Source organism: Pelophylax lessonae (assembly GCF_965119305.1).
Source record: "Pelophylax lessonae genome assembly, chromosome: 13".
NCBI lineage: Eukaryota > Metazoa > Chordata > Amphibia > Anura > Ranidae > Pelophylax > Pelophylax lessonae.
In genome coordinates this window covers 67,773,913-67,788,391 of record NC_138780.1, presented here as the reverse complement: position 1 = coordinate 67,788,391, position 14,479 = coordinate 67,773,913, and positions in this window count along the sequence as shown.

Here is a 14,479-nt window from a genome sequence, read left to right as displayed (position 1 = left end):
AATGTTTATTTGAAAAGTCACATCGAGTGTTATTTGATCATTATGTTTGTTTATTTTACACTTATTCACCCAATACTGTGATTTTGAGTTGGTTTTTTCCCTAATTTTGTTATATATTGTTCAATATATGATTTTTCACATTTAAGAAAAGCGCACCATCACTTTTAAACATCAATGTTTTCTCATAGCTGAGGTCCTCCATGCCTCTTATCAGTTTGGTTGACCTTCTTTGCACTTTCTCCAGTTCTCTAATGTTCTTTTTGTGAACTGGAGCCCAAAAACTGAACTGCATATTCCAGATGAGGTCTTACTAATGATTTGTACAGGTATCTTAATACAAGTATTTACCAGAACACCCAGATCCTTCTCCACCATTGACTCCCCCAGCTGTTCTCCTCCTATAATGTAAGATGCATGTATGTTTTTTTAGCCACCAAGCCAATAACTTTACATTTATCAACATTAAAGTGTTATTTATGTAATTTTTCCTAAGTCACATAAAAATGACATAGCTCATATGCATTTTAAACATATATTTTTTTTAAGTTTCTTCAATAGGACTCTCTTTTCCAATTGTCACCTGCCAGCACCGCAATATTTTAGTACGAGGGTTCTTCAAAAAGTTTTTGCACTTTTTTAACACTTTTTATTAAGAATTTTAAAAACAAAATACATCACTATAACTAAACAGAAAGGTCAATCGGCATGCCACTCTCTAGTCACATGACACTCTCAGACATGACCAATTACTACTCCTACTGTCCTCACAGTTTTCAAGGAAAATATAAAAGTGTGGAAAAAGTTTGAAGACTCCTTGTATATATCCTGCCAAAGAGAGGACAATCACCGCTATATTTCAGTTCTCTCTGTGCCCCCTGTGCTGCCAGGACCTATGGAGTCCTCTGTGAGTCCTCTGTGAGTTTCCACTTCTTACTGCAACTCAACGTTCAGCCATTCAGAGTGCTGCATACACAGCCAGCACAAGAGGAGACAGAGCAAAAGCCACACCTTCTCCCTTCCTCCACATCAGTGATTGACAGTGGCTCTGGCTCCCTTTTGTGCTGGCTGTGTGTGCACTTCTTTGAATGACTGCACATACTGTATACAGTAGTTGTAGTACAGAGCAGGGGCTTGCACAATGAAGAGAATCACACAGGACTCCAGAGGACCTGTCAACAAAGGGGTGCATAGCAAGAACAAGAATATAGCAGCATGACCATGTAACAATTGAAAATAGAAGCTCTAAGGAGAAAATCACATGCATGTAAGTTATGTTATTTTTATATCATTCAGAAAACACATTTTTAACTTTAATACCACTTCATACCTCATGAACACAATAAAATAAGTTGTCCTATCAAGCTGTGCATCAAGGTCTGCTTGTAAGTTGAAGGCATCCTGTAAGGACATTATTCCACTGCATATCTTGATTTCATCTACAAATATGTTAAAAAGTAAGGGTTCCAACACTGAATCATGGGGTTCACCACTAATAACCTTAGATTATTTAGAGTATGAAACATTAATCACTACTCTCTGAATACTGTCTTTCTTCCCTTCTTATATTTTTATTTTTTTTCTCCAGTAAACAAGAAATCCCATACAAAAAAAAAATACCAAGCATTCAATAATTAGATATATAAAAGATTTTGCGCTAATCAAAGTATAAATGGTATATAAATAAATATATATGTGGATATGCTGTGCAAATTTAGCCAATAATGTGCAAACTGTGAATATGAATATATATAAAATCAATTGATCTCTAAATAAATTCTTTCTTCAATAAAATCAGTGATAAAATACTATCTCAACCTTGTGCAAAATAGCAACTCTTGTGTAAATGAAGGAAAAAAAACTATCAATTTAATCCAGAATAAAATATAAGTTCATATAGAAGTCCATGAATGGTAAGATTCCATCAAAAAATATAGTCAGAATATAGTGTATATAAAAAAGAAAAAACATGTGTCACTCCAAAAGTTTGATAAATATTAAACAATCTTCACCCACTGTTACTCAATAAATCCCAAATCCATGATTCCAGATATATAGAAGAACAAAGAAACACAATAATAGTGCAGAGTTGCTATTTTGCACAAGGTTGAGATAGGATTTTATCACTGATTTTTTTGAAGAAAGAATTAATTTAGAGATCAATTGATTTTATATATATATATATATATATATATATATATTTATATTCATATATTCATATTCACTGTTTGCACATTATTGGCTAAATTTGCACAGCATATCCACATATATATTTATTTATATACCATTTATACTTTGATTAGCGCACAATTTTTATGTATATAATTATTGCACAAGCACATGAGTACTTGAATTGGTGGGAGCTGCTTTTCGTTTTTAGGCATTTTTGGTGTATCACCATAAAAGCGCACCTTTTCTCGTTTTATAAGCATTCAATAATACTATCTTTAAATTTCCTCTCTCCCCCCATCCTCTCCCACCCTCCCTGTATTCCATTTGAAATTATTATATTACCTAACCAGACATTCTAAATATTCTCTATCTCGGGTGCCAGACCTGGAGTTTCTAACCATGCTTTCCATATTTTTTCAAATCTTTTTATACCCCCCCCCCCCTTCTTATATAAGCTAGCTTTTCTCTTATTATTATATTATTACCCATTCTCAGCAAAAACTGTAATATATGGTGGTCTAGACTTTATCCACCTCCCTCTAATGGCTTTTTCAGCTTGATACAGGCATCTTAAAACTGCTGTTCGCTTAGCTCCATAACCCACTCCCTGCTCCATGTACCCCAATTCACATAGTACAGGATCCAATCATAAATTTGTTTTGAATACTGAGTTTATTCTATCTAGCACCTCCTCCCGGTATCTATGAAACTTGGGGCACCTCCAAAGCATATGAATCAAATCCACAACTGCAGCTTTACATCTGGGGAAAGATGCATCCGGGCATCCCCCAAACGAAACCATTTTTTTTGGGTGTGTAAAATGCTCTATGGATAATGTAAAACTGCGAATTTCTGGGCTGCTGAGAGGGATAATATGTCTATTGAAGTTACTATGCCATCCCATTGTACATCTGTTAATTTCCCCATGTCATCCTCCTTTTTTACTCTGCTAGACAGCTGAGAGTCTTTTTCCAATACTTTTACATGTATATTTTTGTATACGTTTGAGATCAGTCCCTTCAAAGATGTGGCCTCTATCAAATTTTTCAACAAAGGGATTTTACTCCATTCTAGTCCTCCTTCCTTAAATTGTGTTGTCAATGCATGGCTCAATTGTAAATACATATAAAAATCTCTATTTGAGTGCCCAAATTCCTCTTTCAGCTCCTGAAATGTCCTCAATATCCCTGCTTAATATATTCACGATAGTCTCATCACTCCCTTCTGTTTGCAATTACTGAAATTCTCCAATCCCATAAGCTGAGTTACAGTTTACATTGTCCAAAATAGGTGTATACTCTGTAAATCCTGAGTACTGAAATATTGATCTTGTTATATTCCATACCTTCCGCAGCAGCCTTGCCAATGGACACTGACCTGCCCCCCCCCCCCCCCCAAAGAGTTTGCTTCCAATGCCTCTATAAGCGATGTATGTGGGGTACAGGCCAACAAGGCTCATGAGCTATAGCAGGTTGTGTCATTACCAATTTACCAGCCCCCTATTTGTTCTAACTGGGCTGCCGGGAAATAGCTCCATGACTAGGGGATGGCCAAACCCCCCCAGCTCTTGGCAACTGTAAAATTTGTGGACAAACTCTAGCCTATCCTTTCCTCCAAATCAATTTCCTGAAAAAAACTCAGATTTCTTAAACCACACTCCAGGAATCCATATTGGAGAATTGTGTAAGATATATAACAATTGAAGCAGCCATATCATTTTAATCAGGCTGCAATGACCCACTACTGATAGGGAGATGGCTTCACGTCCCACACTTTACTCTAAATGATTTCATTAAGGGCTCTAAATTTTTTAATACATACAACTTAGGTCTTACTGTTATACTTATTCCCAGGTATTTAAAACTCTCTACTACTTGCAGATGTCTAGCACTTTCCAGTAGCTCTCACTCCAATCCATCCACCGGGAGAAGAACAGATTTCTCCTAGTTGATGGAGAGTCCCGAGAACAAACCAAATCTTTTCACAATATCCATCGCTGCGATCAATGACTGGTTCTCATCCTCTAAAAAAAGGACAACATCCACATATAGTGAAATCTTTTCCTCCTCCTTCCATCTTCTAAGACCTGTTATACCTTTCGCTGTTCTAATGGCAATGGCCAAAGGTTCCATTGCCATGGCAAAAAGCAGGGGCGATAATGGACATATGTGAATAATGTGTCACCCAATGGCCCAAGAATAGAAACCCAAAATGTGAATATCGGATAGGCAGATAAGCCAAGTCTGCAGTACCTGAGATATTGTTAAATTTATTAAATTGGATGCCGTGAATATAGATGAAGAAAAATGAGCAAGAAAGAGACCTGAGTATACCGTGCTAATAGACATGCAAATACAAAAGTGTGCTCAATTCAAAGTAGGCATAAGTGAATAATAGAGACTGAAAGTTTACCCAATTATATGGTGAAAATATAAGGAATCACCCATAGGGGACTACACTCGTAGGGACCCTTAGGGTATAGCAATGTAGAAAGTCCCGATTAGGCACCCCAACGAGAATTGGCGGGTCCATACCAACGCCATGCAGACGCCGAATGACAGGGCGGAAACATCTGTTCCCAGTATCCGGTCAAGTGGCCGGAACTGGGTCACGTCAGACCGCCCCAATGGTGGCCCTGGCAACGCGATGTATCAAACAACACGCATCAGGAAAGCCACAGCATGGCGTCGATTTGTGGGGTCCTACTCCACAATGCTATTATATTTTATTTTTGATCCCTGTAATGTGTATTATTCCTATATGCCTAAATTTGGAGAGGAGGTTGCGGGGAGCCGGCATGGGCTCTTTTTTTTTTTGGGGACTGCGATGTTCGGTTTGACATCCCCCTCCCCTGCCTGTCTCTGCTTCATGCATCCATGTGGTGGACGGGGTTTGTCACACGCTTCATCGGCGCCATGCAGTGGTTTTGCTGACGCGTGTTGTTTGATACATCGCATTGCCAAGGCTACCATTTCTGTTCTATTCTGACGCTGAGGGGCGGTCTGACCTGACCCAGTTCCGGCCACTTGACCGGATATTGGGAACGGATGTTTCTGCCCTGTCATTCGGCGTCTGCATAGCGTTGGTATGGACCTGCCGTTGCTCGTTGGGGTGCCTAGCCGAGGCTAATCGGGACTTTCTACATTACTAGCCCCTAAGGGTCCCTACGAATGTAGTCCCCTATGGGTGATTCCTTATATTTTCACCATATAATTGGGTAAACTTTCAGTCTCTATTATTCACTTATGCCTACTTTGAATTGAGCACACTTTTGTATTTGCATGTCTATTAGCACGGTATACTCAGGTCTCTTTCTTGCTCATTTTTCTTCATCTATATTCACGGCATCCAATTTAATAAATTTAACAATATCTCAGGCACTGCAGACTTGGCTTATCTGCCTATCCGATATTCACATTTTCGGTTTCTATTCTTGGGCCATTGGGTGACACAAAATCAGATTTTTCTAAATTTATTAAGAAAATTAACCCTTTGTCATTATATAATATATTATATATTTTTTTAGGTCTTTTTTGGTCATTATGTGTCTTCACCAACCCTTTTTGGATCATATTTGTGGGATCTAGTGTTTGCCTCTACTGGGATATTTCCCTTCTTGGACTGCAGGGTCTTTGATGCCACAGCCCCGGATCAGGCATTGCTCATGGCGGCTCTGCTCTTCATCTTCAATATTGGATCTTTTAGATGGTTATATCTAAGTAGTAACCCGATCATTTTTTTTTTTAAGGTAGTTATAATTTAACACCTGTGAGGGGGTGGGGGTTTTTTGATCTTAAAGGTGGTATGAGTAGGTGTTGCCTCCGTCCCTATATCTTGAGAAAAGAAGGGGTTTTCTTGGTGTCTCAGGCCAAGGGAAATGGGACTTTATGGGCAAGTAGATTTAGAGTAAACAAGGGGAAAAAGAATATATATATAATAAATCAATTTATTACCAATATTTACATGAGTTAAAAATAAATAGATAATATCATCTCGGTGTGAGCATTGGTGTTGGGTATAGGCCCAATGTGAAAAGAATGAAGAAAGAAGAAGGATTCTAGTTGAATCCGTGACACAAGTGTTATTTGTGACAGTTATGGATCTTGTCTCTGTGTATCCCATGTGTATTCAGGGATAGATGGTTCACAGAGTTTCAGCCATAAATTCTGACGCGTTTCGGCTGTATTTAGCCTTTATCAAAGTTCTCTGTCACCCAGCTGTAATATATAATTAATGATATTTAGTATTTCCATTGATTGGGAAATATGCATATAATTAATATATAAACGTAACTAGATACATACTTTTGTATAAAATCTTGTTTTTGCAAACCAAAAAGTTCCCTCTGTCTCCTCTAGTCCTGCAGCAAGGAGTCGTAAGATACCATGGTCTGGAAGGATATATTTATAAGTTGAAATGTCATATCATATAGGGATATAGGGTCATATACTGCCATTGTTGGCTACTCACATCCAGATTTGGAGGTAATCCTATATGGGTATATGTTGTTCCTCCAGTAGTATCCTGGAATGTTCTGAAAGGGGGTATATATGTATATATATATAGTTTCACATTATATCTTACTGAGTAAGTAAAACATGTGGATGTTCTATGCCCAAATATAAAAGACTTACGTTTGCAAGGTTTATAAGTGGAAATGAGTTGGAGGTAGGGAGGGAGGTTGTCTCTCCTATTACCGCAGTCCAAAGTGAAAAAACTGCTGCCAGTAAGCCGTTTCTGCAAGGGGGGGGGGGGGATCATGGGTTATATCCATGAAATGTTCACAATACGATTTGGTGGTTAAATAAATTTTATTGTGACTTTAAAAAGGTAATAAGGATATTCGTCCAGACTTACATTTAGGAAAGGTATGGTATAAGGGAGGAAGGGGGGTGAGGTCCTTCACCGCCGCTGGTAACGTCCGTCCTGTTCCCTCCTTCCGAGGGAAGTGAGAGTGGACGCCGGCTCCCCGGCCTTATAAAGCCGCTCGCGCATGCGCAGAAGGCGCTGCACGTAGTCGGCTTCTTCCGTCAGTGACTCAGGCTCATTGTACTGCGCAGGCGCCTGGGTGATGCGCGCGCAGCACGAGCCGGTCCTGACAGCTCGGCCGCCGACACGGGATATGTGAGATCTGGAAGGTAACCCAGCCGTAGCCGGTGGGTGCGGAGGAAAGATCTTGAATCCCTTTCCGTCTCAATGGTAGCCCCTGTCCCAAGAAGCGAGGGGCAGGGGCTTTCCGTGCCGGGTGCAGGATGGAGGGGAACAGAGTGGTTTGCTTGAAGAACAAGATATACATAATCTTTGTAATATAAGAAGGAACAGTTCTATATGTATACCAAGAAGAAAATAATAAATAAAAAAAAAATAATAATAATAAATACAAGTTCCATATACATAACATTCTTGACTAAGTTTTAACAGCAGTAGCAATATATGGATGGATACATAGGGGAGCATCCCTAAGGGGGACATTAATAGGATATCCACAGGTCTTGGCATATCAAAAGAGGGAGGGGGGAGGATTAAGCAGGAATTCAAAGGAAATGATATAGGTGTAATCTCCGAAGGATTTTTTCTTTATATTATTAATCTGTTTTCCCGGATGTGAAACCTTCCAGGAAAGGTCTGAAACTCTCTGTTTCATTGAGCCCTGGGTATTTGGTGGCATTCAGACGTCTGATCCAGCGCATCTCCATTTGTAGCAGTTTTTTATTCCAATCGCCCCCTCGTTGCGGTATATGCATTCTCTCAAGGGCGATAAAAGTTACTTTGGGCATTTTTAAACAAAAGTATGTATCTAGTTACGTTTATATATTAATTATATGCATATTTCCCAATCAATGGAAATACTAAATATCATTAATTATATATTACAGCTGGGTGACAGAGAACTTTGATAAAGGCTAAATACAGCCGAAACGCGTCAGAATTTATGGCTGAAACTCTGTGAACCATCTATCCCTGAATACACATGGGATACACAGAGACAAGATCCATAACTGTCACAAATAACACTTGTGTCACGGATTCAACTAGAATCCTTCTTCTTTCTTCATTCTTTTCACATTGGGCCTATACCCAACACCAATGCTCACACCGAGATGATATTATCTATTTATTTTTAACTCATGTAAATATTGGTAATAAATTGATTTATTATATATATATTCTTTTTCACCTTGTTTACTCTAAATCTACTTGCCCATAAAGTCCCATTTCCCTTGGCCTGAGACACCAAGAAAACCCCTTCTTTAATTTAACACCTATTTCCAAATAGATTCATATATCTTTTGAGATTTATGTATTCTAATGCAAATTCCTATTTTCAGATATACAATAATTTTTATCCAAGCTCCTGATGAATGGACGGAGGTCCATGAAACGCTACGAGTCTACTAGAAATCAAGATGTTTAATATATTGGATTTATTATTGAGAGATTTTAGTTCTTGGATATGGTATTCTAGAAATTAAAGATCTATTGATAAATGCTTTTAAAGATTGATTTACAGTTTCTTAAATATATTATATGAATTATATATTGTGAAGTTTACAAATTATCATGTGTCAATTTCCGCACACATGCGTGTATTATAATTGTACAATATTTTTATATATATTTTTTTTTTTTTTTAAATCAAGGCATGTAAAATAAAAATATTATTGGATATATTTTCTTGTGATAATTCATAACCTCATTTAAAGTCCCAACAACCAATGCTTCTTTATACATATTTATATTAGGGATGGAGGTATTTAGAGGAGGTATGTGTCAGATCATATTTTGCTTGGTTTTTGTATAATTTTCCTTAGGTAGGCTTTAAGGGTATCTCACACTATACCATGTGTTGCTGTTGATCTATTATGTCCCAAAAACTCCCGAAGTGTGTTCATCATATGATTTATAGGGGAAATTACCTGTAGCCAGAATGGGTTAACTTTCCACTTCCCCCTGTCGTCCCCCCATCGTTTTCCCAACATTAATGTCAGGACTAAAGGGGATTGATCTGACAATCCCCTAGCCTCATATCTGACATCTGTTACCAATGGGATAAGAGTATCATTCCCTATCGCCAAATCTATTCTAGAGAGTGATGAATGCGTACTTGAATGGCATGAAAAGATTTGGGCTGTTGGATAGCGTTCACACCAAATATCCCTCAGTCCCATCTCTTGAAGTATCCTATACAGTGGTGTATAAGGGCTCTTTTCCGGTGTTCTTCCCAAAGGAAAAATATCAACCTGAATGTTCATCATTAAAATCTCCTACTATTAGGACTGGCACCCTTGGTTTATCAACTATAAATTCCAACAGATAATGAATTACTTCTATTTTAAAAAGAGGGGGAATGTACACATTCACAAGGACACATGGCAACTCGGCCAGTAAACAATATATACAGTAACTCACAAAAGTGAATACACCCCTCACATATGTAAATTTGCTGTCCCCTCAAAATAACTCAACACACAGCCATTATGTGTCTAAACCGCTGGCAACAAAGGTGAGTACACCCCTAAGTTAAAATGTCCAAATTGGGCCCAAAGTGTCAACATTTTGTGTGGCCACCATTATTTTCCAGCACTATCTTAACCCTCTTGAGCATGGAGAGGGCAATCTGTCGAAAAGATTGCGGTAGCCACACAGTATGTTGTTTACCGGGCGCTCGAGTTCGGCACATCGCGGATCGGGTAGACAGATTATTGGGCGGGGCTGGGGATGACCCAGCGGTCATGGTGTATGTGGGCACTAATGACCAAGAAAAAGGAAGGTGGAGGATCCTAAAGAATGATTTCAGGGACATAGGGAATAGATTGAGGAATAGGACCTCCAAAGTGGTTTTCTCTGAAATACTGCCGGTACCTCGAGCCACACAGGAGAGGCTGAAGGAGCTTAGGGAACTTAACAAATGGCTGAGGAATTGGTGTAGGAAGGAGGGGTTTGGGTTCCTGGAGAACTGGGCTGACTTCTCAGTCGGCTACCGGCTCTTTAGTAAGGATGGGCTGCACCTTAATGGGGATGGTACAGCTCTTTTGGGGAGAAAAATGGCCACAGAGTTGGAGGGGCTTTTAAACTAGGAGACGGGGGGGAGGGCTCAGAGGTAGAGTCAGTCAGGAGGGAGCAAAGGAAAGAAGGCATTAGTAGAGTCAGCAGCGACAGTAGTTCCATAACGTCAATTGGGGGGTCTGTGCGGGAAAACCTCAGACCAAACAGGAATAAACATAATCATCATTCACGATCAACTTTCACAAAACTAAGAGGGGTATATACTAATGCCAGGAGCCTAGCTAATAAAATGGATGAGTTGGAAATGTTAGTACATGAGGAGAACATAGACCTTGTGGGAATAACGGAAACTTGGTTCGACCCCTCACATGACTGGCTGGCCAATATCCAAGGGTATTCGGTGTCCCGGAAGGACAGGGTAGGAAAAAGAGGGGGAGGAGTATGTCTCTATGTCAAGAATAAGGTAAGGGTGATAGAGAGGAGTGATATTATGGAAGGGATGAGTATGGAGTTAGAATCCATGTGGGTAGAACTCCATAGGGAAGAAAAAAATTAAAAAGTAATTGTGGGGGTTTGCTATAGGCCACCCAACCAAAGGGAGGAGATAGAGCTGGAATTTATATCACTGTTGGGTAAAGTGGCAAAACTGGGATCAGTCATCATATTGGGGGACTTCAATTATCCCAACATTGACTGGGAAGAGGGGACTGCACACTCACAGAAGGCCCGTCTATTCATGGAAACCTTACAGGACATCTACATGTCACAATTGGTGGATTCTCCTACTAGAGAAAATGCAGTCCTGGATTTATTGATCACTAATGACCCAGACCTAATCTCAGAGGAGTCCAGGACAACCTAGGTTCTAGCGATCACAGGATGATCACATTTAGCGTAAATAACAATATAACAAGGCAAGTGGGGAACATAAGAACCCTAAACTTCAGAAGGGGAAACTTTCCAAAATCGTGCTCATTGATGGAAAGGGTAAACTGGGACCAAACCCTGGGAACACTGACCACGGAGGAAAAATGGGAATGCTTTAGGAACATATTAAACAAATGCATCTTGCAGTGCATTCCATTGGGAAATAAATTTAGAAGAGACAAAGCCAAACCTGACTGGCTAAACCGTAATGTTAAAAAACGTATTAGGGGAAAAAAAATGGCCTTCGAGAAATATAAATCAGAGGGCACAGTATCGGCTTTCGAGCAATACAAGGAGGCAAATAAGAAAAGTAAATACGAAATCAAAATGGCTAAAATCAATTTTAAGAGACAAATAGCGAAGGATAGTAAAAAGAATCCAAAGAAATTCTTGAAATATACCAACAGCAAAAAAGCTAGGGCAGAGCATATTACACACATAATTAACGATGATGGGAGGATGGTTACAGAGGACACTGAAAAAGCAACCGTGCTGAATGCTTTTTTCTCGTCAGTCTACGACTATATGGTTAGTAGTAATAAACAGGACTTGCCGCTATGGCTAACAGAGGGTGAAATCAGGGAAAGGCTGGATAAAATTAACACAAATAAATCACCAGGCCCGGATGGCGTACATCCGAGAGTACTCAAAGAACTCAGTAAGATTATATCTAGACCACTGTTCCTGATCTTTGCTGACAGTATTATGACAGGAAATGTACCAGGGGATTGGAGGAAAGCTAACGTGATACCGGTATTCAAAAAAGGGCAGAGGCATGTCCCGGGAAATTATAGGCCTGTCAGTCTGACATCGATACTATGTAAACTTCTGGAGGGGATGATAAGGGACTATATCGTAGAGTTTGCTAAAAACAACATCATCAGCAGTAATAAGCACAGGTTTACAAATGGGCATTATTGTCAAACCAATCTCTTAACATTCTACGAGGAGGTGAGCTGTGAGCTAGATAGGGGGAGACCAGTGGATTTGGTGTACCTGGATTTCGCTAAGGCGTTTGATACAGTTCCCCACAATCGCTTAATTTATAAAATAAGGTCTGCAGGCATCGACCGCAGGGTTTGCTCTTGGACACAGAACTGGCTAAAAGGGCGTGTCCAAAGGGTGGTAATAAACAGCGCATACTCAGACTGGTCTGAGGTGGTAAGCGGGGTCCCCCAAGGCTCAGTCCTGCGCCCAACCTTGTTCAATTTATTCATAAACAGCATTGAGGACGGGATCAGTAGTTCTATATCAGTTTTTGCAGATGACACAAAATTGGGCAGGGCAATAACTGCACAGCATGAAGCAGATATCCTACAGAATGACCTGGACAAAATAACAGAGTGGGCAACGACATTGCAAATGAGGTTTAATGTGGAGAAGTGTAAGGTTTTGCAATTGGGGACTAAAAACATAAAAGCACAATACACGTTGGGGGGGAAACCTTGGGGGAATCAAAAATGGAGAAAGATCTGGGAGTCTTGGTAGAGGATAGACTAGGTAATAGCATGCAATGTCAAGCAGCAGCTGCCAAAGCCAGCAGAATATTGGCATGCATAAAGAAAGGGATGTATTCCAGAGATAAGACTATAATCCTTCCACTTTATAAAACTCTGGTCCGACCACATCTGGAGTATTCTGTCCAGTTCTGGTCGCCAGTCCTCAGGAGGGATTTGTTGGAGCTGGAGAGAGTCCAGAGAAGGGTAACTAAACTAATTAGGGGATTGGAGGACCTTAATTATGAAGAGCGTCTGCAATCACTTGATTTATTCTCCCTGGAGAAGAGACGCCTGAGAGGGGACATGATAGCAATTTATAAATATCTCAATGGTGATCTCAGCATAGAAAAAAAGCTATTCAGTCAAAGGGATTGCATGAGGACTCAAGGGCATAAAATGCGATTAGAGGAGAAGCGTTTTAACCTCAGGCAACGTGGGGGGTTCTTTACTGTTAGGGCTACAAGATTGTGGAATTCTCTACCACAAGAGGTGGTTTCTGCGGGAAGTATGGTGGCTTTCAAAAGACTCTTAGACGTACATCTCAAGGATCAAAACATTCAGGGGTATGTGAGATGATTACGGCCAAACACACTTACACAGGTTTAACTGGATGGACTATTGTCTTTATTCAACCTCCACTACTATGTAACTATGAGTTCACCAGAGCTTCACAGGTTGCCACTAGAGTCCTTTTCCGCTCGTCCATGATGACTTCACGGAGCTGGTGGATATTAGAGACCTTGCACTCCTCCACCTTCCATTTGAGGATGCCCCACAGATGCTCAATAGGGTTTAGGTCTGGATACATGCTTGGCTAGTTCATCACCTTTACCCTCAGCTTCTTTAGCAAGGCAGTGGTCATCTTGGAAGTGTGTTTGGGGTCGTTATCATGTTGGAATACTGCCCTGCAGCTCAGTCTCCGAAGGGAGGGGATCATGCTCTGCTTCAGTATGTTGCAGTACATGTTGGCATTCATGGTTCCCTCAATGAACTGTAGCTCCCCAGTGCCACCAGCACTCATGCAGCCCCAGACCATGACACTCCCACCACCATGCTTGACTGTAGGCAAGACACAGTTGTCATTGTACTCCTCACCTGGTTGCCGCCACACACACTTGACACCATCTGAACCACATATGTTTATCTTGGTCTCAACAGACCACAGGACATGGTTCCAGTAATCCATGTCCTTAGTCTGCTTGTCTTCAGCAAACTGTTTGCAGGCTTTCTTGTGCATCATCTTTAGAAGAAGCTTTCTTCTGGGGCGACAGCCATGCAGACCAATTTGATGCAGAAATCAGCGTGTGGTCTGAGCACTGACAGGCTGACCCCCCACCCCTTAAACCTCTGCAGCAATGCTGGCAGCACTCAGACGTCTATTTCCAAAAGACAAACTCTGAATATGACGCTGAGCAGGTGCACTGAACTTCTTTGGTTGGCCGTGGCGGGGCCTGTTCTGAGTGGAATCTGTCTAGTTGAACCGCTGAATGGTCTTGGCCACCGTGCTGCAGCTCAGTTTAAGGGTCTTAGCAATCTTTTTATAACCTAGGCCATCTTTATGTAGAGCAGCAATTCTTTTTTTCAGATCCTCAGAGAGTTCTTTGCCATGAGGTGGCATGTTGAACTTCCAGTGACCAGTATGAGAGAGTGAGAGCGATAACACCAAATTTAACACACCTGCTCTACATTCACACCGAAGACCTTGTAACACTAACGAGTCACATGACACCAGGGAGGGAAAATGGTTAATTAAGCCCAATTTGGACATTTTCACTTAGGGGTGTACTCACTTTTGTTGCCAGCGGTTAAGACATTAATGGCTGTATGTTGAGTTATTTTGAGGGGACAGCAAATTTACACTGTTATACAAGCTGTAC